This window comes from Nicotiana attenuata, chromosome 3 (assembly GCF_001879085.1).
Source record: "Nicotiana attenuata strain UT chromosome 3, NIATTr2, whole genome shotgun sequence".
In the NCBI taxonomy this organism is placed as follows: domain Eukaryota; kingdom Viridiplantae; phylum Streptophyta; class Magnoliopsida; order Solanales; family Solanaceae; genus Nicotiana; species Nicotiana attenuata.
In genome coordinates, this window is record NC_031991.1 from 2,700,361 (window position 1) to 2,728,269 (window position 27,909).

Below are 27,909 nucleotides of genomic sequence, written 5' to 3' on the forward strand. Positions count from 1 at the left end.
GTTCATCCTAACTCGGACAAACCAACTAGCCCACCCTCGATCTCGACCTTCATCATTGTCAACAATGAAGGGCGTGGGAAAGTGATCCTTTAAGGATAGCAGTCCTCGATGGTGGAAAGGCCAATACAGCCTGATGAGATGATCAAGGGTGAACTCAAGTCCGACCTTCTTTGCGAAAAACCTCATCATCAGCACCGTCCGCCAAAGCGACGGATGAATTTGCGCCAAGGTAACCCGATACTTCAAGCAAAAGTCGAGCACAACCTTATGAGAGGGACAAATGCAAAAAGGTATAAGTACACACTCAAAAACCCATCAGCAGAGTCCGCGATGCCTTCGCGGGGGGAAAACACCCACAGTGTCATCCCCTCGCTCCACCCGCAATATCGCCTCGCCATCTCCACGTATTCCTCTCTCATCAAGGACGCCGTCTCCAGAGCGAAGCCCTTTGACTCTCCAACACCGGGAACGGCATTCCCCACCTTTTGCCTCAACGGGTCCGAAGTGGTCGCCATAATTGAAGCAGAACTAATAAAATAAAGCAAAGAAGCGCAGACACTTTTCACGCTTTAGAAGATAGGGAGGCCTATGTCGAGACGGGAGAACAGCTGCCCAAAAATAGCAAAGTCTTGCAAAGAGGCCGAAGCTACACCTCTTATATACAAAAGACAGTGGCAAAGTCGCCTACCAGATGTCAGCTCCAGGAAGCCAATGGCTTCGATACGGATCGACGGGTCAATACCCGACCCAAGAAACATCCTCCAAGAGACAACCAGGCTCAAGGATTCGCACGAATTATCTCCATGCTCCAGGCAGCGGGGTCACAATGAGCTCCATGGCGTTGATGCCATACGCGAGGCGCACGCCCGGGATCGCAAACCTTTCTCAGGAGGAGCAAGCCCAGGAAGCTCTGATCTCCAAGGCTCGACGAGGCCCCAAGGAAGCGCCACGCACATAGGCAAACTCCTCGAACGGGAGTCAACTTTACACTCTTTGAAAGAGTTATCCACATCAAAATCAACGGGACTCACCGAGGCATCAAAGGATGACCATCATCCGGGGTATCATTCCCAAAGGCCCCAAATTTTTATGCAAGATCTCCAAACGAACCAGCAGGCCCCGACAGCTCGACCCTATTCGGTCGGTCCCGCATCAAGCCAAATGAACGAGAAAAAAGAAAACAGGCTATCACGGCAAACTACAATGGCCCACAAGCAATAACTTGGAATTCAACGCGCGATCTCCTAATAACTCGGGAGACTTTTACAAGCACCAACCCATCAGATCGACCCGAAATTGTCCCGAAGGACGACAGTAGGACCAAAAAGGCCCATGTCAATCGGTGGGAAATCAAAGCAAACACTCACGTCCAAGATTAATATCAGCAATCAACAACACAAGGAAATACATTTGAATATCCTCGAAGGGCATGAAAGCATGAGGAAATAAAGCAAATTCGAAAGCAGAGATCAACAAAGTTCGTTTCTCATTCATGAAGTTTACAAAGTACAAGAACCCCCGAGGGGTCACAGCGTTCGATTACAAAGCCCCGGAGGGTCATTACATACAAGGTACAAGGGCTTACGAGAACCTACGCCTAAATCTGAGGAGCGGAAGGATGTACATGTGATGAAACCTGGGTGCCTGGCCCGCCCTCGAGAGTTCATCTCCGGTATCAGCATACCTGGACGCCCCACACTCGAGCACGTATCCTCGAGGGTAAATACTTCGACCTCCACCTCCCATAGGTTCCCAGCTCAATTTCCTAAGAGATCTCCGTCGGGGAAGATGCAGGGAAGGAAAAGAAGGGGAGCGGAGGAGGCAGAGAAAAGAGACATGGCAAAAGCTTGAAGATTCGGCGGGCCCCCGTCTCAACAGCCGGCGGTGCCACTTCATCCTTTGGGTAAAAAGAGCCCTAGGAATGAAGTGCCACACCAGGCCCAGGTAGAAGAGTAAGCAGCGGTGCATAATTCGAACAATCATCTAAGCAAAGGTGAAACCAACTCTCCATCCATCACCATCTCGAGTCGACGGTAGCAGCAGCGACCGACGTACATGTTTACGTTCGGTGAAAGTAGACCCCGACAGAAGGCTTCAACGCGGCCCGGAGGATCCCCTCCAAACAGCTTCAAGGTGGAAAGTTCCCACCATGATACTCAAAGACAAAAAAAAAAGACGATGGGAAGGAAGAAGGAAAACGTATCAACAGAAGTGTTAAGATGAAAATATGCAATACCACAAAACGCCTTCATTTATAGGGAGAAAACGACATGGTCGTCGATGCCCTGAAAGACTGACCAACGGGTGTAATTACTACGTCCTTGAAAAAATGAACCAACGGCAGCACTTTTGCCTCGAGGAGCAGAAGCGACAGGACATCGAGTAAAGACCTGTGAGACACGCCAGCAGCTACTGAAGAGCGCGCCCGGATTTGAATCGTCATTATAGTGTTGCCAAAAGGAGCTCGAGGAGTCGAGTGTCAAAATCATTTCCCATCACTTCGTCACGGGAAACTCGGAGACCATCTGTACGCGGTAAAAATCAAAAGACTTGATTTTTGCTATCAAGACAATTTGGGAAGCCTCCCTCAAGACCCCGAGGATAGAAGGCTATGGTCGAGTCCTCGACCTCCGGGCTCATCGAGGTCCGAATCAAAAGAAGTAGGGCTCGAGGTCAGGGTAAGAGACGATGACTCCTGACCGCATGGCTACACCTTACAGGGCCGGTCTATCTGCAACCTACTGAGATGACGAGCGATAGGCCGTCCCATCTTTCTACTCTTGTAAATAATATATGCAATTTTATTGAGTCCCTCGCCTATATAAGGGGGACTCACCTCACCTTGTAAAGGACTGATGTTGCTCCACTTCTCCAATAAGCAATAATATGTCTCTCTCTCTCTCTCTCTTTCTTCTAAATTATCAGTGCTCTTCGACCCCGAGGTCGCCCCAACATTTTATTGTTCTTCATTTATTCTTCGTCATTTAGCTCAAGATTGACGGCGTAAAGCCTTATACGCATATACTTATCTGTTATCCCCTTCCCGATTACCCTCGATAAGGTTATCTTCGATAGGCCCGAGGTAGGCTCGAGGCCTGGCCCCGAGGTATCTACTGGCTTGTCCTAAGCCCGGGAACGTCCCTTACTGGTTCAATTATTGTNTGGAAGAAACTGGTGCAACACAAGGTATGACCAGGACCGGTAGGGTTTACACGCCCGAGCATTTGGGAGGAACAAGTAAAGAAGCCGTTCCCAAGCAATCTATCATTGAAACTGGCCCAGACGATCTTTGGAGAAAGGTGCAAGTAAGAGATTATTCTGTGGTTGATCATCTGAACAAAACCCCTGCTCAGATATCCATTCTATCACTACTACAGAATTCTGAGGCGCATAGGAATGCATTGATGAAAGTATTGAATGAAGCTTATGTACCCAACAACATCACTAGTGGAGAAATGGCCAACATTGTGGGACAAGTGTTAGAAATCCACAAGAACACTTTTCACGAAGAGGAGCTGACACCAGAAAGACTGAGTCACAACAGGGCACTACACATCACAGTGCAGTTTGAGGATAAATTCATCGCCAGGGTCCTGATAGATTGGGGTTCGAGTCTCAATATTTGTCCACTGACTACTTTGAAGAGGTTGGGCAAAGGTCTTTATGAGATACGATCAGGAACTATGAACGTGAAAGCATTCGATGGGTCTCAAAGGGCCACGATTGGGGAAATCAGCCTATGCTTGCAGATGGGCACGACTTGGTTTGACATTGAATTTCAAGTATTGGACATATCCACCACATACAATCTGCTGTAGGGACGACCTTGGATACATGTTGCTGTGGCCGTAACCTTCAATCTACATCAGGCTGTAAAGTTTGAATGGAACCATCAGGAAGTAATCATCCACGGGGATGGGAGTAAACCCATTTATACCAATCAAGCTATTCCGGTTGTCGGGAACAGAAGGAAGTTGGGTGGAGAAACGTACCATCGCATTGAGCGCGTCAATGCAATTGAGAAAGACAAATGGTGGAGTAATAAGATTGAAAACATATTGTCATGGATAGGGTATGAACCCGGCAAGGGTCTCGGTAAGAATCTCTAGGGGATCACCAAACCAATACAGCTAAAGTGTCACGACACAACTTTTGGGCTTGGGAATGAATTCACCTGGCACGAATATCAGAATTGGTCGCCACCATGGCGTGGTCCTTATTACCCACTTGAACAGCCAATACCGCATCTGTACCAGACATTTCAACAGAATGACGTGATATGGGGATCTAAAAAAGATGAGGCTTTAGCTGGCTTGAGGAATCTATTTCTGGACGATGGAGACATGGATTGCAATGCAATAGTATAGGAGGAGGAAGACCTTACTATTCAGGCTGTGGGAAAAGGAGTTGTTCTCAAGAACTGGACTGCTGCACCATCCGGGGCCCGTCGAGTTCCTGGTAGCTTGGCAATTAGCATGATCTATTTTTAAAAGCAATTTTAAGCATTTACGACATTTTTAGTATTTCGTTTTGGACATATTTTGTTTTGAAATAATTTGCTCGAGTCATCGAGTCGTACTTGTTTCGATATGTACCTTTCCATAGTTCATATGGAGTCTTCTTCTAGGCTTTATGAGGCATCGGTTGAGAATATGACATGCTGTACTTACACCTTCTGCCCAGAAGTGATTTGGCATTGAATGATCTAGTAACATGGTTCTTGCCATATCTTGGAGGGTTCTGTTCTTTCTTTCTACAACTCCATTTTGTTGTGGTGAGTGTGGTGACGAGAAATTATGAGTGTATCCTTGATCATTACAGAAATCTTCAAATGCTCCACTTTCAAATTCTCCTCCATGGTCACTCTGAATAGTTGAGATTAGATATCCTTTTTCTCTTTCAACCTTCTTGCAGAAAACTTCAAAATTTCTTAATGCTTCATCCTTATGAGACAAGAAAAATTACCCAAGTTAAAACGTGAATAAATCATCTATAAATAACAAAAAAGCAATACCTTTTTTCCACCTATACTAAACAGTTCTAGTAGGCCCAAATAAATCCATGTGAAGTAATTGCAAAGGTTTTGAAGTAGATAATATATCTTTATTTTTGAAAGAGTTTCTGGTCTGCTTACCCATTTGACATGCATCACAGATATGAGTTCTAGAAAAATTCAATTTGGGTAGACCAATAACTAACTCATGTTTGGACAGTTTTTCAATCATATGCATGCTAGCATGACCAAGTTTCCTATGCCACAACCATGGATCATCAGACATAGAAGTTAAGCAAATATCACCATCAATCTTTTCAAAACTATCAAGGATATAAACATTTCCATACCTTTTTCCAGGAAGGACTATTTTACCTGATTCATCTTCAATAGCACATCTTGTTTTCTTAAAATTTACCTCATATCCTGAGTCGCAAAGTTGACTTATGATCAAGAGATTATAGTTGAGGCCATCGACAAGATAAACTTTAGTGATGTCACAGTTGTTATTGAAGGGAATTGTTCCAGTACCGATTATTTTGCCTTTTGAGTCATCCCCAANCATGGTCATAAACTGGGGCAGAATTTTGAGGAGGACCCTCAATATTCCGGAGCGAGTCCAGTCAATTTCATCATAAGCAGAACAATCAAAGAATTGCTTATTAAACTGTGGCAGAATTTTGAGGAGGACCCTCAAAATTCTAATGCAAGGAAGTCACAATGTCTCTAAAAGTGTCACAGTCATGGTGCATCTAATTTACTTGATATTGCATACTATTATGTTTTTTTAATTTATCAAGTGCATGCATATTTTTCGAAAATATTATTTCTATGGCAGCCATATGTTACCCAGGGTAACTCAAACAGGATCCCCGGATCCAAGAAAAGCAAAGCGAGCAGGTGAAGGCACGAACCAACCTTCCCGCAAAACTCACAAATTTTCTTTGGGTGCAGGCACAATGAACATAACAGGAGTATTCGCAAATACACACATATCAAAATCGCTATCTTCACAACTAAATTGTCAAACGCAAACATGTCTCCATATAAGAAAATACTCTATTATCGCTCATTATCTTTTCTTTGCATGAGGTTAAGCCCTGCCTCCTCAATTTCATAAGGCCAAGCCCTGCCCCCTCATTGCACGAGACTAAGCACTGTCTCCTCTTCTTGTATAAAGCTAAGTGTTGCCTTCCCCTGCATAAGGCTATGCATTGACTTTCATTTGCATGAGACTAAGCATTGTCTCCTCTTCTTGCATGAGGCTAAGCATTGTCTCCTTAATTAGATAAGGCTAAGCATTGCATTTCCCTTCATGAGACTAAGCATCATATCCTCTTCTTGCATGAGACTAAGCACTGTCTCCTCTTCTTGTATAAGGCTAAGTGTTGCCTTTCCCTGCATAAGGCTAAGCATTGCCTTTCATTTGTATGAAACTAAGCAGTGTCTCCTAATTGTATGAGACTAAGCCCTGTCTCCCATTTTGCATGAGGTTATGCCTTGCCTCCCTAATTGCATATGGCTAAGCATTGCATTTCCTTGCATTGTCTCCTTTTCTTGCATGAGGCTAAGCCTTGCCTCCTAATTGCATAAGGCTAAGCAATGCCTTTCCCTGTATGAGACTAAGCATTATCTCCTCTTCTTGCATGAGGCTAGGCATTGTCTCCCTATTTGCATAAGGCTAAGCATTGCATTTCCTTGTATCGAGACTAAGCATTGTCTCCTTTTCTTGCATGAGTCTAAGCCTTGCCTCCCTAATTGTATAAGGCTAAGCATTGACTTTCCCTACATGAGACTAAGCATTGTCTCCTCTTCTTGCATGAGGCTAAGCATTGCCTCCCTAATTGCATAAGGCTAAGCACTGTCTTTCCCCTGCATGAGACTAAGCATTGTCTCCTATTTGCATGAGGCTAAGCATTGCCTCCCTAATTGCATAAGGCTAAGCACTGCCTTTCCCTGAATGAGACTAAGCATTGTCTTCTATTTTTGCATGAAGCTAAGACCTTCCTCCTCAATTGCATAAGGCTAAGCACTGCCTTCCATTGCATGAGACTAAGCATTGTCTCCACTTCTTGCATGAGACTAAGAATTGTCTCTCATTTTGCATGAGGCTAAGCCATGCCTCCTCAACTACATAAGACTAAGCATTGCCTTTCATTTCATGAGACTAAGCATTGTCTCCCTTTCTTGCCAAAGGCTAAGCTCTCCATTCCTTGCCTAATACTGAATGGTATGCCACTTGAAATCTAGCACTATTTTGCTTTCCCGGGGCTAAGCTCTGCCCCAATCTTATGCAAGACTAAGCTCTATATTGTTTCGCTTCTTATATGACCCAGCGTCATGTCTTTACATTTCATAGGCTGAAACATCGCCATTTTGTCCAAAGGCGTCATAGTCCAAAGGCATTATTCTCATCGCCTGAAGACACTGTATCATGGCCTGTCGATCTCTCAATATTGCACATCATTATTCAAAGGCGTCATAGTTCAGAGGCACCATTCTCATCTCCCGAGAACATCATTTCATGGCCTGTGAATCCTTTATCACGCGATTCATGGCCCAGGACGTCATGGTCTAAGGACGTCATCCTCACCATCCAAAGACAACCTTCATGGTCCAAAGCGAATTTGCATCATGTTAAATTCTCGCAATAATCCATATATATTTGCATACATCGTGTCTTAAGTTTTGTATGTAATCCAGGATGTAGCTGTTCTTCAAACGGGAGCAATCTTCGCTCCAGTTTCAGTTCATAACGTTCACATTCTACAAATGTTTTAAATGTAACCGACCATCATCAATTCCCGCTTCTTACTCTATGGTTATTCAGATACTTGCTCTATAACACATCTGTTACGTTTCAGAATCATATTTATAACTCCGCATAAATTCATCCGATACTATCCTACTCCAAAAGAACCTTTTCTGAAACGTATAACCATTCCTATAACTACTCCATCAGTTTCGTTCACCGTTTCATCCGAACTACACATGGCCTGATTCCTGTAAAACCAGGGATATGTACGTAACTCAAAAACTGGAGTTCGGCCTCTATTTTTAAAATCATCCCATTCGGTCAAAACCGGTCATCATTTCTTTACCCGATAATTCTTCCATTATTCCCGGGTAAAGAGGGGCAGTTGTTGATACCCAATTATGCCCCCATATTTTTCAAAATATATATACTTTCAAAATATCATTTTACATCATTATTTAGTTTACAAATCTATACATGCATTTTCTATAATTTTCCATAATTTTTAGAGGTTTAAATTGATTTTTTCTGCATTTAAATTACTTGAATAATTATTAATTATTCCTTCAAATTATTTTATGATGACTTAATCATCCAAATTACTATTTTTTCATCCTCATATATGTTTCATAATATTTTACTTTATTTCATATAATTATGTTTGCATTTTAAGCTATTTACCTAATCTTGCAATAATAGCCTATATTCATATATAATTGCTTTTCATCTATACTATTTGTGTCAAAATAGCCTCCTATATTTTTATAATGCTAAATTATTATTGTTAATCATTTTATTGCATAAATAATGCTTTATTTATTTATTAAGCATTTTTTTATAAATTATTTTTTGTTAAATTTTGTGTATTTAAAAAATAGCCTAATTTTAAACCTATTTTGGACCTACAATTACCCAAACCTAAACCCAATCACCCCATACCCTCTACGTTTTGTGATCCCTTAACCAGTCTGCCTGACTGATACCCTCTAGGTTACCTGACCCTGTTTGTATTATAATGTTTAACTCTTGTGTTTGGTATAACATGACCCTTTAAGTCCTAATTTGGTTGCACTACTTGGTCTTTTAATAGTCTAATACCATTGCTTGTTAACTTGCAATCCCTGGCTCCCTGTTCCTTATCATATGTCACCCTGCCCAGTGTGTTAACTTTCTCATGTGATTATCTTATAAGTTTGCAAATGCTTTCCAAACCTATTACACTACTACTATTTTCACTAATTGTCTCCTGTTATGAGTCCAATTCTGGGGCTGGCTGAAAGCTAAAGCCCTTCTCCTAAGTTTCCTAGTGTGAGCACTGCTCTGCATTCTTGAAGCCCTTGGGAACTCTGACATACTAGGTTCTAAGGTTCCTTGGCACTCTGTCCTAAATGCTACATCCTACCCTCTTTTCACCTACTGAATGAGCCAATGGGCTTGTGCATGGCTGTTTCCTGAATCCTTGATGGTTACTGGGTTTTGGCTACTTTATGTAAATAAGGGATGTTTTCTGGGTTTGCTTAGCTATGACTTCTGGGCTGTGATGAAGCCTGTTGGATGTGAAATTGAAGGCCTGGCCTGGCCGAGTATACTTTGGGCCTGTCTAAGGCCTACTATAGTTATTTTATAACTTTGTAGTTTATTTCACTCATTCGGCCTATAATAATTTTGTAATAACAATTGGGGTGTTAGTATAATTGGGAAAATGGGTTTACTTTAATATTTGCATGAAGCGGGTAGAAATCCTGCCTATAGGTGTTTAATTTGTTCAAACATGTTCTGTTCCTATGTGTTGTTAGATAATCTGCCTATAGGTGTTTAATTTGCTCGAAAATGTTCTACTATTGTGTGTATTAGATAACCTGCCTGTAGGTTTTTAATTCATTTAGCATATTCTTCTTCTACATGTTTATTAGATATCATGCCTATAGGAGCGAAAACCAGTTTCAATTACTAATTGTTAGAAATCCTGCCTATAGGACATTATCACTCGCTTTTAAGTACTAATATATTGAACTTTCAAACATTGTTTCGTTGCCACAATTAGAAAGCATGCCTATAGGATCAAAAAGAACAATTTTGAACCATAGTTATCACTGCCAATTACTGTACCTAGATATCATGTCTATAGGTTTAAACACTTATAATCTGTAATAATCAGCATATAGTATAAGGTTCCCTAAACTACGTAGTTATTTAGAAGTCATACCTCTAAAATAACACCTTCCATCTGAAAATGCCTGTATGTTTGAACTCCAAAGTCACATAGAAATCATGTCTATAGGTCTTAATGGCTTTAACTCGTCTCAATTCTGAAACTGTAAAACGCCTAATTTGTATGCGTATATTTGTTGTTTAAGTGGGGAGGCTAACTTAAGCCCTTAATTTCTTTTATATGAAGGCCAACTCGTTTGTATGTCGCCTAGTTTTTTTGTTTTGAGCAACCTAAGTCAAGTCTAGAACCACCCAAAATAGAGGTCCAAACACCTCCTAGATCATAGGCATGGGACGGGTAGTGCATGTACAAGGAACAGTTTAGAATCAACTAGTGCGCTTTAGGTAACAACTTAAAGATAGTAATCGGGTAGCAGGAGATGATAGTCTGTGCCCGCTGAATAATACGAGTAACACCCTATCCCGAGGGAGTTACGAAGTATTATTTATGTTGAACGGGGTGATACTTTATGCTAGAAAACTTAGGACCCCCCTCCCATCTTGTTTTAAAAATCAGTTATTTGTTTGTTGGTAGATTTTGATAATAATTGCCCCAACTCCTCGTCTTCCCCTTTATTTTGGACTAATTCATATAATTCGAGTTTGGTCGAGACCCACAGTTGTGGATGTCGAAGAATGCCTAACACCTTCTCTTCGAGGTAATTTGAGCCCTTACCCAATCTTTGGCGACGCAAACTAGTTATACCTGAGTTACTTGCAAACAGGTTCCCTAACGCACCTCAAACCCATTAGGTGGCGACTCTATCTTTTAACACCTTTCTTAAAAGAGTTATCACATGTCGAAACCCGATTTCGCGAGAAAAAGGTGCGCGACAAAGGCTATAGGGTGGACAATTGGTGACATCGAGGGAATCGCTACATCAATTTGCATGCATAAAATCTTACTGGAAGATGGACACCGCCCCAGTGTTGAGCATCAAAAGAGATTAAATCCGTCGTGAAAAAGGAAGTGATTAAGTGGCTCGATACAGGTATCATCTTTCCTATCTCTGATAGCAGCTGGGTAAGGCCAGTGCAATGTGTGCCCAAAAAGGGGGGATGAATGTGGTAGAGAATGAGAAAAATGAGCTAATTCCTACTCGCACTATGAAGGGGTGGAGATTTTGCATTGATTTTAGAAGGCTCAACAAAGCAACCCGCAAGGACCACTTCCCACTTCCATTCATTGACCAAATGTTGGACAGATTAGTCGAGCATGAATATTATTGCTTTCTTGATGGTTATTTAGGGTACAAGCAGATTTTGATATTCCCAGAGGATCAGGAGAAGACTACTTTAATTTGTCCTTATGGCACTTTCGCCTTCAGGCATAGGCCGTTTGGTCTTTATAATGCACCAACCACTTTCCAAAGATGCATGATGGCTGTTTTCATCGATATGGTGGAAAAATTTGTGGAAGTCTTTATGGATGATTTTTTAGTCTTTGGGTCTTCTTATGATGACTGTCTAAAGAAATGAGCAAGGTGATAGCCTGTTGTGAATGAACAAATCTAGTGTTGAATTGGGAAAAGTGCCATTTTATAGTGCAGGAAGGCTTCGTGTTGGGTCATAGAGTGTCTAGGAACGACATTGAGGTTGATAAGGCGAAGGTGAAGGCGGTTGAAAAATTACCTCCACCTATTTCTGTGAAGGGCCACTCCTTTGTGCAGGTTGCCTGAAAGGGATGTAACTTTCAATTTTGATAACGCCTAACTGAAGGCATTTGAAGAGCTCAAAAAGAAGTTGGTGGCTGCCCTCATTATTGCGGCACGGGATTGGTCCTTACAATTTGAACTTATGTGTGATGCAAGTGACCATGCTATTGGGTCAGTGCTAGGCGAGAGGAAAGACAAGGTATTTTATTCCATCTACTATGCGAGTAAGACTCCGGATGATGCACAGCTGAATTACACCACCACTGAAAAGGATTTGTAGGCCGTTGTGTGGGCCTTTGAGAAATTTCGGGCATACTTGGTGGGAACAAAAGTCATAGTCCATATCGATCACGCAGCAATTACGTATCTATTTACAAAAAAGGAATCTAAGGCTAGATTGATGAGTTGGGTTTTGTTGTTGCAGGACTTTGATGTAGAAATACAAGATCGAAAGGGCACAGAGAATCAAGTAGCTGACCATCTATCAAGGCTGGAAAATTAGACCACGTGGAGAAGGGTGGAGAAATTAAAGAGGCATTTCCTGATGAGCAAGTTTTTGGTATCACCCAAGACCCTCCCCCATGGTACGCGGACTATGTGAACTATCTTCTGAGTGGGGTACTTCTTCCTATAATTGAATCTGAAGCTAGAAATAGGTTTCTACATGATGTGAACTTCTACTACTAGGATGAGCCATACTTGTACAAGCAGTGTGCTGATCAGTTGATGAGGAGATGCATTCCAGAAAAGGAGGTGGAACTAGTGTTCTATGATTGTCGTGTATCCCTTATAGGGTCCATCATGGAGGCGATAAAACAACTTCAAAGGTATTACAATCTGGTTTCTTTTGGCCAACATTATTCAAGGATGCCCATTCATTTGTTAAAAAGTGTGACCAGTGTCAAAGAACAGGAACAATCACAAACAGGCATGAGATGCCTTTGAATAACATCATGGAGGTTGAGATTTTTTATGGTGGGGGATAGATTTTATGGGACCATTCCCATTGTCCAGAGGAAACAAATACATCTTGCTAGTAGTTGACTATGTGTCAAAATGGGTAGAGGCGATCGCATTGCCAGTAAATGATGCCATGGTGATAGCTGCATTTGTGAAAAAGAACATATTCTCGAGGTTTGGGACTCCACGTGCCTTGATTAGTAATGAAGGTACACATTTTTGCAATCGGTTGTTGAATAAACTTCTAGCTAAATATGGATTCTGCCATAGAGTTGCTAGTCCATATCATCCGCAAATAAGTGGACAAGCTGAGGTGTCTAACAGGGAGATAAAGCAAATCTTAAAGAAGACAGTGAGTGTGAATAGGAAGGATTGGGATGCAAATTAGATGATGCCTTGTGGGCATATAGAACTGCATAACTTGAACACAAAGCGTATTGGGCCATTAAAAAGTTAAATATGGACCTTGAAGCCACGGGTGAGAAGAGACTCTTGCAGTTGAATGAGTTAGAAGAGTTCAAGCTGCACTCTTACGAAAATGATAAGCTATACAAAGAGAAAACGAAAAGATGGCATTCACTTCGAGCCAGGCCAACAGGTATTATTGTTGAATTCTAGGCTCAAGTTGTTTCTTGGGAAGTTAAAATCAAGATGGTCAGGCCCATTTGAGGTGGTGAGAATCACTCCTTATGGTGCAATTGAGCTGCGTGCTTTAAATGATGAAAGGAAATTTTTAGTGAATGGACAAAGAGTCAAGCACTATTGGGGACAAATAATTGATCGGGAGAAGATGTTGTACTCGCTGATGAGTAAACGAGGTACTGCGTCGTGCCGCGATATTAAATCAGGCGCTTCTTGGGAGGCAACCCAATTTTACTATTTTTCTTAATATTATTTTTGTAGTGTCTGTTTTTCTTTAGTAGGATTATAAGCATAGGAAGAAAAGCAATTGGAAGAATGCAAAAGCGAGCTAGATGGTGAGAACTAAGTATGGGGTGCCCACACAAAGGACCATACCCAGGAGAAGTTTGAGTATCCCGTGAGCTGCTAATGCTACGGCCTTTGGCCTACTAGGGAGTCTCTTTTATCCTCTTGTTATTTATAGTGTGCATTGAGGAAATTGCAAAATTTTAAGTGTGGGGTGAGGAGATTATCTGGGTAATTTTCTGTGCTATCTTAGCGTTGTAGTACTCGTTTTTAATGTAGTAGTTTTTGGTAAAGAAAAAAAAACAAAAAAGAAAAAAAAAAGAAAATTGGGACTTTTCCCGGCGATGGATCTCCTAGATAATTTTCTTGAGGGATTTAAGTCTAAAGAAAAAGGACAAAAAGATTTTCTTTATAGGTAGTGTAGCAATTACCCCTTGATTTTTCTTTGTACCGCGGTTCTTTTCTAAGGGTTTTATTTGCACCGGGTGTAGTTAGTTTTATTTTTTAGGAGTAGGAACAATTGTGCTATGAATTGAATTGAAGCAATATCTCTTGACTTTAATATACCTTGAGAATAGTGAATTACTTTGGTGGTGACACTTAGGCTCAGTGCTTGACTCTTGTATAAGTACCTTAAATTGTATGATCTTAACTTTGCTTAACTGCTTTGACTAGAGTTTCTTGATGATCCAATCCTGAGTGAGTTATGTGCTATGTGTGTGTAAGGTTTGCATGTTAGTTTTTGCATTGCATTTGATGTCTAGAACTTACCCGTATGTTTGCAAAGCGAAATAGTAGTTTTGTTCGGTTTAGGAAGTGATATAGGTGTTTCTTTGTTGAACCAGCTATATGTTCTTCCAATTGTTATGTATTATAGTTAACCCCTTTGAGTCTGTAATCCTGTTTCTTTGGCAACCACATTACAAGCCTTACCCATTTGTTTGAATTAACCATCTATTTGAACCTTTTAACCTCTCACGAGAACTTAAATTGTTATGAACTTTGTAAAAGTTAAAGTGTTGGGGGGGGGGTTGCTTTGGCTTTTGAGGGGAACTAAGGAAATAAGGAGAAAGTGCACTATTTTGAAAAAGTAAGAGCCACTTGAATTAAAAAAGAAAGAAAAAATGGTTGTATTGTTGTGCAAATATTCCTCGATAGTGGTAACTCTTGATGTAATTGTGCTTAAAGAAGTATGGAGTTAATGTATATTAATGTGAAGGTGGAGTTATCGTTTTGACATAAGTATAAGGTTTTAAATGTTAAAGTGTGTGTATTAAAGTGCTTAGAGAGGTGTAGTCACTCTTATATCTAAATGTATCCTACCCGTCCTGCAGCCTACATTACAACCAATTAAAATCCTACTTGATCCTAGACTAAATGAGCTCTATTAGTAGAGTAGTAAACTACGGGCAAGCCTATGGTGCATCTTGTGTGGTATATGAATGTTATTTCTGAGAGTGAGTGAATTCTTTCTATCTTGAGTTCCTAAGTGTTCTTAAATTTTAATGTGTGTGGAACTACTCTCTTTTGCTGTGTGAGGGCACTTGATTCATGAAGGAAAGGTAGTATTATTTACCTCTATGTTAGAGTAAGTGAGTGAGTTGTGAATAATGTGTGGTACTTGTGAGTCAAATCTTGAGGTGAAGATGTTACTCTCTTGTGCTAAGTCTATTTTAAATATTCTTGGTGTGATGAGTTAGGAGAATTATTTAAAAAGGTCGTGTCTATATAAACTGTAGTTTGATTGCTCGAGGACGAGCAATGGTTTAAGTGTGGGGTGTTGATGATATGCTATAATTGCGTATTTTAGTCGCTCATCGCGCTCTAATTTACTGCACTTCAATTGAGTTTGAGCTTTAATCGCTAGTGTTTTGCACTAATTACGTGTTTTATGCCTTGTAGTAGTGATTGCGAACTATGTAGATGTTATGGAATGAATTCAAGCTAATTGGAGCTTTGAAGTCTGAGTAAAAGCCCAAGAGATTAAGCTGGGATCGCGTTCGGGGGTCGAGAACCACGTCTGGACTTCAAAAACGAAGCAAAAGGCAGACTCTGAGAATCCACCATAGTCGCGGCGAGTAGGGCAGCGCGTGGCATGCTGCGGCTGCCTATTTTCCGTTGTTGTCAATTTTGTACGCTCTCTGACAAAGTCCACTACCACCCCGTCGCGCCATGCGGTGCGCCTGTGCAATTTTTATAGAGTTCCAATCCTACTTCATGTAGGCAAGGTGTTTTCCTCTAGGCCCGACCATACTTGGAATAAATACATGTAAAAATATTATTTTTGGGACTTTTGACATACTTTAGACCTTGGGACACATGGGAGTGTTTGGGAGCAACAGTTACCTCCAAATTATTCAATCTTTCTGCGGAGGCAGCCTCACGATCGAATGCAGCAAGAACGGTATTATTGACTTCAACCCATTTGGCCCTAGCTTCTTCAAATTGCACCCTTAACTAGGCGGTCTCCTAGCTAAGGGTCACTACTTATTGTTCGCTTTGCTGCAACCAAGCCTCCAACTCCACGGCCTAAGCAGCTCGTGCTTCTAGTTCTGAGAGGCGAGCAACAATCCGGTCTCGCTTGGCCAAAAGTTAATCCCGCTCGGAGTTAAGTTCCTCCTTATCAAGAATCAGCCTTTGAAGGCCCTCAAAAGCAAGGAGGTTGGCCTGCAAAACAAAAATGAAAACTCAAAACCCTGCCATAACAAAGATAGAAGAAAGAACAGAGGAAACAAAGACTATACCGGCGCTACGTTGTGCATGGCATTGTTCAACAAACACTCTCCCAAGAGAGTTTGTATTTTATTCCTATCTTTTTTTGAAGCCAAAGGTTTCAGATAATTAGTAAGTTCTACCAGCTGGGGTAATAGATGGCATCCTGTAGAAACCGAGAGGGTGACGCTCCTCCTCCTTTGGGGAGGAAGGATATCCTCCTCTCGGTCAACTGTAACCGGTGGGGATGATGTACCAATTGCTGGTGCCGAAGGCAGAGTTAGTGAACAAGGAGATGAAAGTGATGGTGTTGTAGTTTGATAAGCGGATGCGACAAACGAAATGCTGGTTGTTAGTTGCACATCAACCAAAGATAAAAGGGACCCAGTACTCAGCCTCATGGTATTGGGCACGGCAACTGGGACTCGGAAGCGTGAGTTTGCATTTTCCACCATATCATACTCCCCAGAGTGCCGAGGCATTGTCCTCGGTTGGTGTAACTAACTCAACAGATTGAGCTTTCTATTGAGTTGATGAAGGTTGTCGTCTTCTAAGAAGAGAAGCTCCTTCATCACTACCTTCTCCATCATCGTCGATCACCATGGTGTCTATGGCCGGCTCGGGCAGGGTGCTCATCACTATTGCATCCGAAGGCGAGTCAGGCGCGACACTCTTTGCCTTTTTATTTTTTCTCCCAGCCGCGGAGGAATGTTTTTTTGTTGCTTGTTCTCCTGCCAGGGACTCCGAGAAGAAGCACTTACTACAAGCCGGACCGGGGACACCCTTTTGGTTGAAAGCCTCCTGCAGAAGCCTTGCCGCATCAGCAGGATCAGCCAAAACATCCTCCTCGGGGACGACAGCCCTAGGGTAGACCTGAATTCAACAGGAGAGAAAGGTTAATCAATTTTCCTAGACGAAAGGTAAAAACAAGATGAGTTCGACTTACCATGACTTTTGGCCTTTCACTCAGATTTAAGGTCCAGTTCTTTCCACGTGCGGGTCTCAAGCGTGGTGACATCCAAAATTTTCTGGACCCACTGGTCCAAACCTTCAACCCTGGGTGGTGTCCACCGAGTTGCTTAAATAAGGAAGAAGGGTCAATAACAACATGGGGTGGTCTTTATCTAGAAGAAAAAACAAATGATAGACTTACGAGTGCTGTTCCACAATTCCAGAAAGGATGGAGTCGTGGACGGAATGATGTCTCTGGTGGCAACTGCATTGAACCGTTCCATCCACCCACGGTCGTTGTCATCATCCATGCTGGTTAGCAGAGCATGAGGGCCACATTTGCTAAAATTTATCATTCCCCCGCGAAAAATCTTGGGGGAATAAAGGTTCATTAATCGAGCCAGGGATAGCTTCTCTCCGGTCTCCTAACATAGACGTCGAAGACAAGCAACTGTCCTCCATACAGAAGGACTTACTTGTTCCAGGCATACCTGGTAATGCATGCAGAACTCCACGATAACGGATTCAAGCTCCCCGCTCAAAGAAAACGGTGCCAAAGTGAAGGGATACATATTAAACTACGTGAAGCCCTTCTTGGTAAGGTTATTCGTTCCACCTGGTCAGGAGTGATGTTATTTAAATTATGGCAATGGCAGTCTTCATTCACAGTAGGAATACTAGAAGGACGGATGGAGAAAGAATACACACCAACATCCCACATTCTAGGGTTAGTGGAAGGATACTTCTCTTCGAAGTCCTTAGTTGTGACAAGATTCCTTGGAAAGATTGTGCTCACCGTATGAGGAGCAAAATCATCAACTTTACCTTTGTTCTTTGAGGAACTAGGGTTTCTGGAAGAAGGGGCCATTGTTATTAGAAGGGAGAACAGGGTTTTTCGAAGAAGAAGATTAGAGAAAGTTGAAGACAAGTATGAGTTGAGTAAATAGAGTTTGAGAAAGTTTGGAAAGTTATAAAGTGTAAATGGAGAAGTTTGAAGTGCATAAGTAAAGGAATATGCGGTAAAATCGTGGCCATAATTACCTTGATAACCGGCAAAAGTGGTGCAGGATCGTAGGATGACGCGTGTTCGGGGCATTAAATGCGGAGAGACGTGCGTCTAATCAACTATTAGAAACTTTTTAGAGGGTCAGAGAATTTCCCGCCAAAAAAGGTATCTCTACCAACTTCCTGGTGACACAAAGTTATGCCACCGAAAAGTAGGGGGACTATCTGTACAGGGTAAAATATGTTTATATTAAATGATCGCATGAGAAGCTACACATGGTGCCGAAGATAGAAGACAGCCGGGTTTGAAGGCAACGATCTCGTTTGTTATCAGAGAGAATGATATTCATAAAGGCGAAATAAATTTCTGCCACCCAGTAGCATTTAGTAGAGGATATTCTACAACATTATGTATATGGCCCGTTACGGAGAATATGTCATTCATTGCCTACCGTTACACATTCTTCAATGGCCCTCATAATTGTCATTAAAGAGGGGCTTGATCCTAGGACCTTATTCCCTATGTGCAACTATAAATAGTGGGTTCTACAATCATTGTGAGGATACGAATTTTCTGTCAAAGATATACTATATTCTGTTCAAAGTTCAATTCAATTTTATTTTCTTGCTTATATATATTATTATTACTGCCTCCAGAAGCTCTGCTCCCAGAACCACAATTTCTGTTGTTTTATCTCAACTTCAAGGCTAAGTCTTATGTTTTTGTCTAATATATTTATCATTTTAGGATCAAATCGATTCACTTATCTATAAACCACGTATAAATTTAACTGTACAATTTTACGGGTAAACATAAATGTTATTAAAAGAGTATAGCTGATTGTATAACTATTTTACTCTTTTGAGAGAAAATAAGATGCAGTAGTATATATTTACTGTTGAGATATTAAATATGAATATGCGTTGTAATCTCTTAAGGACTATGAAGTATAAAATAAGTACTCTTTCCAGAAAAGTTTCAAACTAGAGCAATTGTAGAAGAACATACTATTAAATTGATATTACGCACCTTAATATTATTAGCAGTAATTTGCATAGGACACCGAAATACACAGGCATATTAATAACCTTTCCAAGAATATTAGTAACTTTTTAGGAACTTTGACTTTAATTTGGAAATCAAGCACCTATTAGCTATTACTAGTTGCATAGGGTAAATTATGTTTATAGTAAATGATCACATGAGGAAGTGACGTAGAGCCGAAGACAGAAGATAGTTGAATCCGAAGGCAACAATCTCGTCTGTTACCAGAGAGAATGATACTCATAAAGATGAAATAAATGCCTACCATCCGGTAGCATTTAATAAGGAATATTCTACAACATTAAGTACACAGCCCGTTACAAGGAATATGGCATTCACCGCATGCCGTTACGCATTCTTTAATGACCCATAATTGACATTAAAGAGGGGCTTGATCCTAGGACCTTGTTCCATATGTGCAGCAATAAACAGTGCTCTATTATCATTGTACAAGACATGATTTTTCTGACAAACACACGTTGCACTCTATTCAAAGCTCAATATAATTTTACCTTCTTGTATACTAATACCGTTGCTATTGCTCCCGGAAGCGCTGCTCTCGGAATTACAATTTCTGCTATTTTATCTCCATCTCAAGGCTAAGTTTTACATTATTGTCGAATTTATCTATTATTCTAGGAAATCATGTATAAAGTCAATTGTACCGTTTTACTGGTAAATAGTTTGGCGCCTACCGTGGGGGCTTAGACAGTTGTATAATTAAGTTGGTCCTTGCCTCTTTTACAAAGGTGTTTGATTATTTGTTCTTAGCAAAAAATCATAGAAAATGACAGATAATGGTGTTAATAACATACACAACCTTGAGGCCCAAGGAAATCAGCTTCAGCACGAAGATTCAATCAGTGCTACTTGCAGTGAGGGGAACGAGGCCACACCGGTCCACTACTGGCGGTACCCGCGACATGTTCGAGAGGCCACTCCTGATGATGCTGAAGAAGAGCAATTAGTCGAAGCGGTAAGGGTCTTGCAGGAGCAACAAGAGGAAATTTTTGGCCATCTCACATGGCAGGATAACGTTATGATAGAGCTGAAGCAAGCGTTATCGGGTGCTTCCAATAACGCGAATGGACGAGGTCCACTTCCTCCCAGTGCTTCCGCAAATCAAACAATGCAGAGGGTCGACAACAGCACCCCGAGGGGCAAGGTCAGCTTCGATGGGGTCGGGTGGAGCAGATGCAGTCACAACAATGAAAGTGATCCCTTCAAAAACGAACTCTTATGGTTTATGAGGGAAGTGAACACCCGCATAGATCAAATTTCGGGCGCACCACCGGTGCTGAAAGGGCCGGACTCAAAGAAGTACACTCAATTGTTGTACAAACCAAGTGCGGCACTAGAATTTATCTTGAAACGATTTAAAATGCCAAACGTGCCGAAATATGATTGGACTTCAGATCCTCAGGAGCATATCACCACCTACACAACGGCGGTGAAGGGGAACGATTTAGCTCCCCACGAGATCAAGTTAGTTTTGCTGAAGAAATTCGGAGAGACTCTCACGAAGGGAGCCTTGACGTGGTATTCTCTTTTACCCAAGCATTCCATAGACTCCTTCGAGATGCTCGCGGATTCTTTCATTAAGGCCCATACCGGGCCCTGAAAGGTACAGGCTCGAAAGGCAGATATATTCAGGATTGCGCAAGGAGAGTCCGAGTTGTTGTGGGAGTTTGTAACCAGGTTCCAGAAGGAAAGAATGTTGCTACCTATCGTTCTGGATGAATGGGCGGCTGAAGCATTCACCAAGGGTCTGAATACGAGAAGTTCTAATGCTTCCCGAAAGTTGAAAGAAAGCGTATTCGAGTTTCAAACGACAACTTGGGTGGACGTTCACAACTGGTATGAGTCAAAGATAAGGATAGAGGATGATCAGCTCGATTTATCGGCGTCGGTTAAGGGTCGGGACATGGAGAAGAATAAAAATAAATCAAAAGACGATTTTGATAGAGATCGACGATCTTCGAGGAGCAGGTTTTTGCCCTATGAACGGGGTGAAGGACGTGGCGGAGGTTTTCGGTCTAGCGGTTAGATTCGTTATCGATAGAAAAACTTATCGCGGCCGAAACAACCGGTCGTTACAAGACAAGGAAACATCGGGTTCTCAAGATTCTTCGTACCCAGACTTCTAGAATATAACTTCAATGTCAGTGTATTAGAGTTGGTTTCGTCTATGAGGAACATTAGATAAGCATGGTTCCAAAAGCCAATGGAATCCGATCCCAGCCAGAGGGATCCAAATTTGTGGTACGCACACCACGGGACAAATGGTCACCTGACCGGGGACTGTCGGCATCTACGCGAAGAGGTGGCGACAGTGCTGAAAAATGGCCATCTTAGGGAATTTTAAGTGACCGGGCAAAAAGCAATTACGGTCGCAATGGTGACAACACGTAACCCTCAACACTAAAAAAACTGGAATTAGCTACAAACGTTGTTGCTAATCTATCGCTAAATCGCCAGTAGCTAGCAGAATTTCTTGATAATCTGTCGCTAATCCATCGCTAAATGAGATTAGCGATGGATTTTTCTGTTTAGCTACAAAATTTGTCTGTCGCTAAAACCAGATTTTTTAGTAGTGCAAAAGCAGGAAAAGATCCCCCACGCCTGACGATCAACATGATTTTCGTGGGAAACGAGATTAATGGGGTTACATTCTTTGTGGAAAAAAAAGACAAAGGTATCGGTAACCCATAGCAAGAGGCTCCAGGAAGTCACTGAAGATGACATCACTTTCACGGAGGAGGATGCATATGGATTGTTTCTACCGTACAACGACGCATTGGTAATCTCTTTAAACGTATTAGATTTTAAAATCTGACGTGTTCTGGTAGATCCAGGAAGTTCGACCAACATTATACAATGGAGAGTATTGGAGCAAGCCAAGCTTGCCGGAAGCATCATTCGAGCGACAAAACTCCTCGTCGAGTTTAACCTAGCAAGTGTGACAACCCAAGGAGAGATCCTGCTGCCCACGAACGCCGAAGGGGTGATGAAGACGACCCTTTTCGAGGTGGTGGATGGTGATATGGGCTACAACTTTATCCTGGAAAAACCATGGTTGCACGAGATGAAGGCTGTACCATCAACATATCACTAGTTGCTGAAATTCCCCATTCCCGAGGGAATTAAACAAATAAAAGGCGATCAACCGGCGGCAAGGGTAATGAATGCAATTTCGGTCTCCAGTAGACAAGGGAAAGAGCATGCGGCATAGTAATTGCAGGAACCAGCGCCTGCTCCCGAGTCAAGAGAAGTCAACCAGGGGGAAGAAGCATCGGAATCTTATTATGTGCCAAGATATTTCCAGGTATCAGAAGAGACAGACACATCGAAATCTATAGCGGAAGAGCTCGAGCAAGTCACATTATTCGAAAAGTTCATAGAGAAGAAATTCCACTTGGGGACAGGACTGCACCCCGAACTAAGGTCTGGATTTATTGAGTTTATTAAATTTAATGTCGATTGTTTTGCATGGTCGCATGCAGATATGACAGGTATCCCACTGGAAGTAGCCGTACACAAGCTAAGGTTGGATCCCAGCGTCCCTCCGGTAAGATAGAAAAAATTTCATATCGCCGAGGCGAGAAACAAATTCGTCAAAGAAGAGGTAACTTGTCTACTTGATATCGGTTCAATCCTAGAGGTAAAGTATTCAGACTGTCTAGCTAACGTAGTAGTAGTTCCACAAATTAATAATAAATTTCGCATGTGCGTAGACTATAAGGACTTAAATAAGACATGCCCAAAGGACTCGTTCCCATTGTCGAACATTGATCAAATGATTGATGCAACGGCCGGGCATGAGTTAATAAGCTCGATGCTTACTGCGGGTACAACCAAATTAAGATGAATCCGGAGGATCAATAAAAAACTTCGTTCATGACGAATTTCGGCATATATTGCTATAATGTGATGCACTTCGGGTTAAAGAACGCCGAAGCCACTTATCAGCGGCTCGTAAATAAAATGTTTGAAAAACAAATAGGGAAACCATGGAAGTTTATATAGACGATATGCTTGTTAAGTATTTGAATGCATGTGATCATCTTAAACACCTGCAAGAAACTTTTGACATCTTAAGGAAGCATAACACGAAGCTTAATCCCGAGAAGTGTGTGTTCTGGGTCAGCTCCGGCATGTTCCTGGGATTCCTTGTATCACAAAGGGGGATTGAGGCTAACCCCGATAAAATCAAAGCCATTGAAGACATCCCGGACCAACTATCAAGCGCAAAAGAGGTTCAAAGACTCACGGGGAGATTGGCCGCTTTAAGCAGCTTCATTTCCCGGTCTTAAGAGAAATGCCATCATTTCTTCTCGTTACTCAAAACGGAGAACAACTTCGAATGCACCCCGGAATGTCAGCGGGCTTTGAGGGATTTGAAAAGGTACTTTTCAAGTCCTCTGTTATTATCGAAGCTAGAGGAACACAAAAAACTGTTAATCTACCTAGTAGTCTCGGAGGCAGCGGTAAGGCGCCTTTTTAGTCTGTGAGGATGAAGGTACGCAATCTCCCATTTATTACGTTAGTAGAATTTTAATGGGAGCAGAAACTCGCTACCCACATTTGGAGAAGTTGGCCTTAACCCTCGTAGTCACCGCTCGGAAGCTAAGTCCTTATTTCCAATGTCACCTGATAGCTGTGGTGACTACCTTTCCCCTGCGGGATATCCTTCATAAACCCGAACTTTTGGGTAGGCTGGCCAAATGGTTTCGTCGAAATGAGTGAATTTGACATAGTAAACCTAGGACGGGTATTAAAGCACAAGTTTTGGCCCACTTTGTGGCCGATTTCAGCACAGGATTGTTACCTTTGGCAACCAAAGAAGTAGTGATGGTATTAGAATCGACATCAGGAGTGTGGACCCCATTTATTGGGGGAGCTTCCGACATAAAGGGTCCGGGCTCGGCATAGTATCAACCACTCCTTCAGGAGAAACCCTAAGGCAGGCCATAAGAACAGTTCTTCTGACTAACAATGAAGCAGAGTATGAAGCTTTGATTGCAGGGGTCGAATTGTCCCGGGGACTAGATTTCGAGGTCATAGAAATCAAATGCGACTCCCATCTAGTGGTAAACCCGGTGTATGGGATCTTCGAGGCTAAAGAGGAACGCATGCAGAAATACATAGTAAAGGTTCAGACTATGCTTGCTCGGTTGCGGGAGTGGTCAATTACGCATATCCCGAGGGAAGAAAATGCAGAAGCAGATGCATTGGCTAACCTTGGCTCGTCTACGAAAATGAAGGGATCAAACTCTGGTATGGCCGTATAGCTTATGCACTCAGTTTGGGACGCGGATAGTTACTACGAGGTAAACACAACTAATTTGGTATGGGGCTGGAGGAATGAGATCACTAATTACCTCGAGCACAGAAAGTTTCCTGAAGATCACAAGGCATCACAGCGCGCAGCGCGATATAGTTTTAAAGGAGGTCAATTGTACATGAAATTTTTATAAGGCCCGCTAGCTCGATGTTTGGGAGCCTCCGAAGCTAATTATGTTATGCGAGAAGTCCAAGAAGGTTTTTGCAGAAATCATTCGGGCGCAGATTCCTTAGTACTAAAATTGGTAAGGGTGGGATACTATTGGACCCGAATGGAACAAGACGCCAAAGCTTTTGTTCAAAAATGTGATAAGTGTCAACGCTACGCACCGTTGGTACATCAACCTGCAGAATCATTGCATTTAGTTTTGTCTCCGTGGCCATTCATGAAGTGGGGAATGGATATCATCGGACCACCGTTGCCGACCCCTGGTAAGTAAGGTTTCTTTTGATTTTAAATGACTATTATTTTAAGTGGGTTGAAGTAGGTCCTTATCAGAAGATTAGTGAACGTGAAGTGGTGGATTTCTTGTGGGAGGACGTAATTTGAAGATTTGGGATACCGAAAGAGATAGCCTACGACGACGGGCCATAATTATAGCCGCAAAGTTCACAAAGCTCCTTGAAGACTTGAAAATCAAAAGGATAAAGTCTTAACCCTATCATCTGAGCGCAAATGGTCAAGATGAATCGACGAACAAAGTGATTATACAAAATCACAAAAAGAGATTGGAAGCAGCTAAAGGTAAATGACTTGCAGAATTTCCATGTATATTATGGGCATACCGAACAATGGCCAAATCGAGCATGGGAGAGACTCCTTTCTCCATTGTATACGGAGTAGAAACCCTGATCCTGGTGGAAGTAGGGGAGCCTACCTTGAGATACTTCCAGGCGAATGAAGAAGCAAACAATGAAGCAATGTTGGTCAATTTGGAGGTGCTTGATAAATGCGGGAACTTGTCACATATAAGGATGGCAGATCAAAAGTAGAGAATAGAAAGATATTACAATCGAAGAGCCAACCTCTGTTATTTCAGAGTGGGAGACTTGGTTTTAAGGAAAGTGACTCAAAATACCCGGGAAGTCAATATAAGGAAGCTAGGTGCAACATGGGAAAGCCCCTACCGGGTTTCAGCTATCACCGAGAAAGGATCATACGAGTTGGAGAATCAAGATGGAGAAAGTTGCCAAGCAAGTGGAACGCATCACACCTCAAGAGATACTATTGCTGATGAACGTCACCTGTATTGAAAGTATGTGTTACACTCTTTTTCCCTTCGTCTAGTTTTTGTCCCAATTGGGTTTTTCTAGGAAAGGTTTTTAACGAGGCAGCAACGGAAAGCATACTACAGAGCAAGTTTCAACAGCATCAATAAAACCTTTTAATGACAAGGCACACAAGTAAAGAACCACTCCGGAGCGGTTAGATAATCGTTTGCTCGGTAGGAAAGTTCCTACCGGGAAGTTAAGTTTGCTATCGAACAAAGATTACCTGACCATTCAAAAGTGCAAGCCACTAGGGGATTGTTAGATAGTCTTTGGCTCGATAGCATAAATTCCTAAGGGGAAGTGAAGTTTGTTACCGAACAAAAGATTAACTAGCAATTCATTAGTGGATTCCTCGAAGGTGTAAAACTTCTAGTGTTCAAATTCATATTCTTCGCCTTCGGACACTAGGGGTAAATGATAAGAGGATATGGAAACAACGACTACCGCTTCGACCGGAATACCAAGCCCGGAAGCACAGTTATATCATCGGGACAGGGGACTGCGCGACCAACCCCGTAGAAACAAGTTGTACAAGTTAGCCACAAGAAATGGAAATTTTTTTTATCACAACGAATGCTTATGTACTTTTGAAAATAGAAAGAATAAAATAAAGTCCTTTCATTTCTATCTTTTTTCTTGTCTGAACGATGAATTGATTTTGTCATTTGAAAGTTAAATAAGTACTTCAAATGATAGTGATGTAATGAATAGGAGATGTCCTCTTCAAGAGCACCGTAAACATAAGAGGGCCCTCTCTTATCAAAATCCTCACGGTAAAAGGTTTATCTCGGAAGATCTTGTGCCCGAAATCCAAACGCTTTCGGGGGAAAATAAACCCAAAGCCTTGCATGATTAGACACAAATAGTAAAACTTGCAAATAACACTTAAACAAAAAAAGGATGCAAAGATCAAACTTGCATAAGTGTTTAAACGAAAATACGCAGAAAGAAAAACTCATACAATACGTGAGATAAAAAGTGTCGTTATTTACAATGAATTTGCCAAACGGCACAAGTACAAAAGTTGGAAAATGAAATCAAGACCTAAGCTGCTGCATCTCTAGAATCTGAAGGAAGAGAATCGGTCGCACCCTCCCCCCCCCCCCCCAGGAGAAGTGGGTAGATCCGCTAGCGGCTCGATGTCTTGGCCTTCATCATTTTGAACTTCAGCATCACCGCTTTTCGGTTCCTCTTCAGTTCCCGGGAATTCAGAACCGGAACCAGAAGAATCAGTAACATCATTCCTGGCCGAAAGACCTATTTTAGCTGTTGACTCCAAGCTCACGGGCTTTACGATTTCGGCACCAAAGTCAACGACACCCGCTTTAGCCTCTTCCAGATTTTTTTCCTCGTGTTGTACATAGCTTTTTTTTTTTTAAAAAACGAGCGAAGCCACTCGGTGCTAAAGTTCTTCTTTAAGTTGGTCAACCTCGGCAGAAAGATTATCCCGCACGGATCTAACAGACTGGAGGCTGACATCGAGATCAGGGACAGTAGAGCTGAAAAGTCTGTTATGCTCAATGGTTTTCTTATACATCCCCTCCAATTGGGCATACTTCACCCCAACAGCAGCAAGCTTTTCAGTTTTGGATTTCAAGGCCACCTCCAAATTATTTAATCTTTCAGCGGAGGCAGCCTCGTGACCGGATGCAGCAAGAATGACTATGGACTTCAGCCCATTTGGCCCTAACCACTTCAAATTGAACCCTCAACGGGGAGATCTCTTGGCTAAGGGTCTCTACTTCTTGCTCACTTTGCTGCAACCAAGCCTCCAATACAACAGCTTCAGCTTCCAATTCTGAGAGGTGAGCAGCAGTTTTGTCCCGCTCGGCCAAAAGTTGATCCCGCTTGGAGGTAAGTTCCTCCTTATCTCGAATCAAGCTTTGGAGGCCCTCGGAAGCAAGAAAATTGGCCTGCAAAACAAAAAGTGCAAACTCAAAATACTACTATATCAAAGATAGAAGAGATAACGAAGAAAACGAAGATTATACCAATGTGGCGTTGTGCATAGCATTGTTCAACAAACACTCTCCCGAGAGAGCTTGTATCTTTTCCTTATCTTTATTTTGAGGCCAAAGGC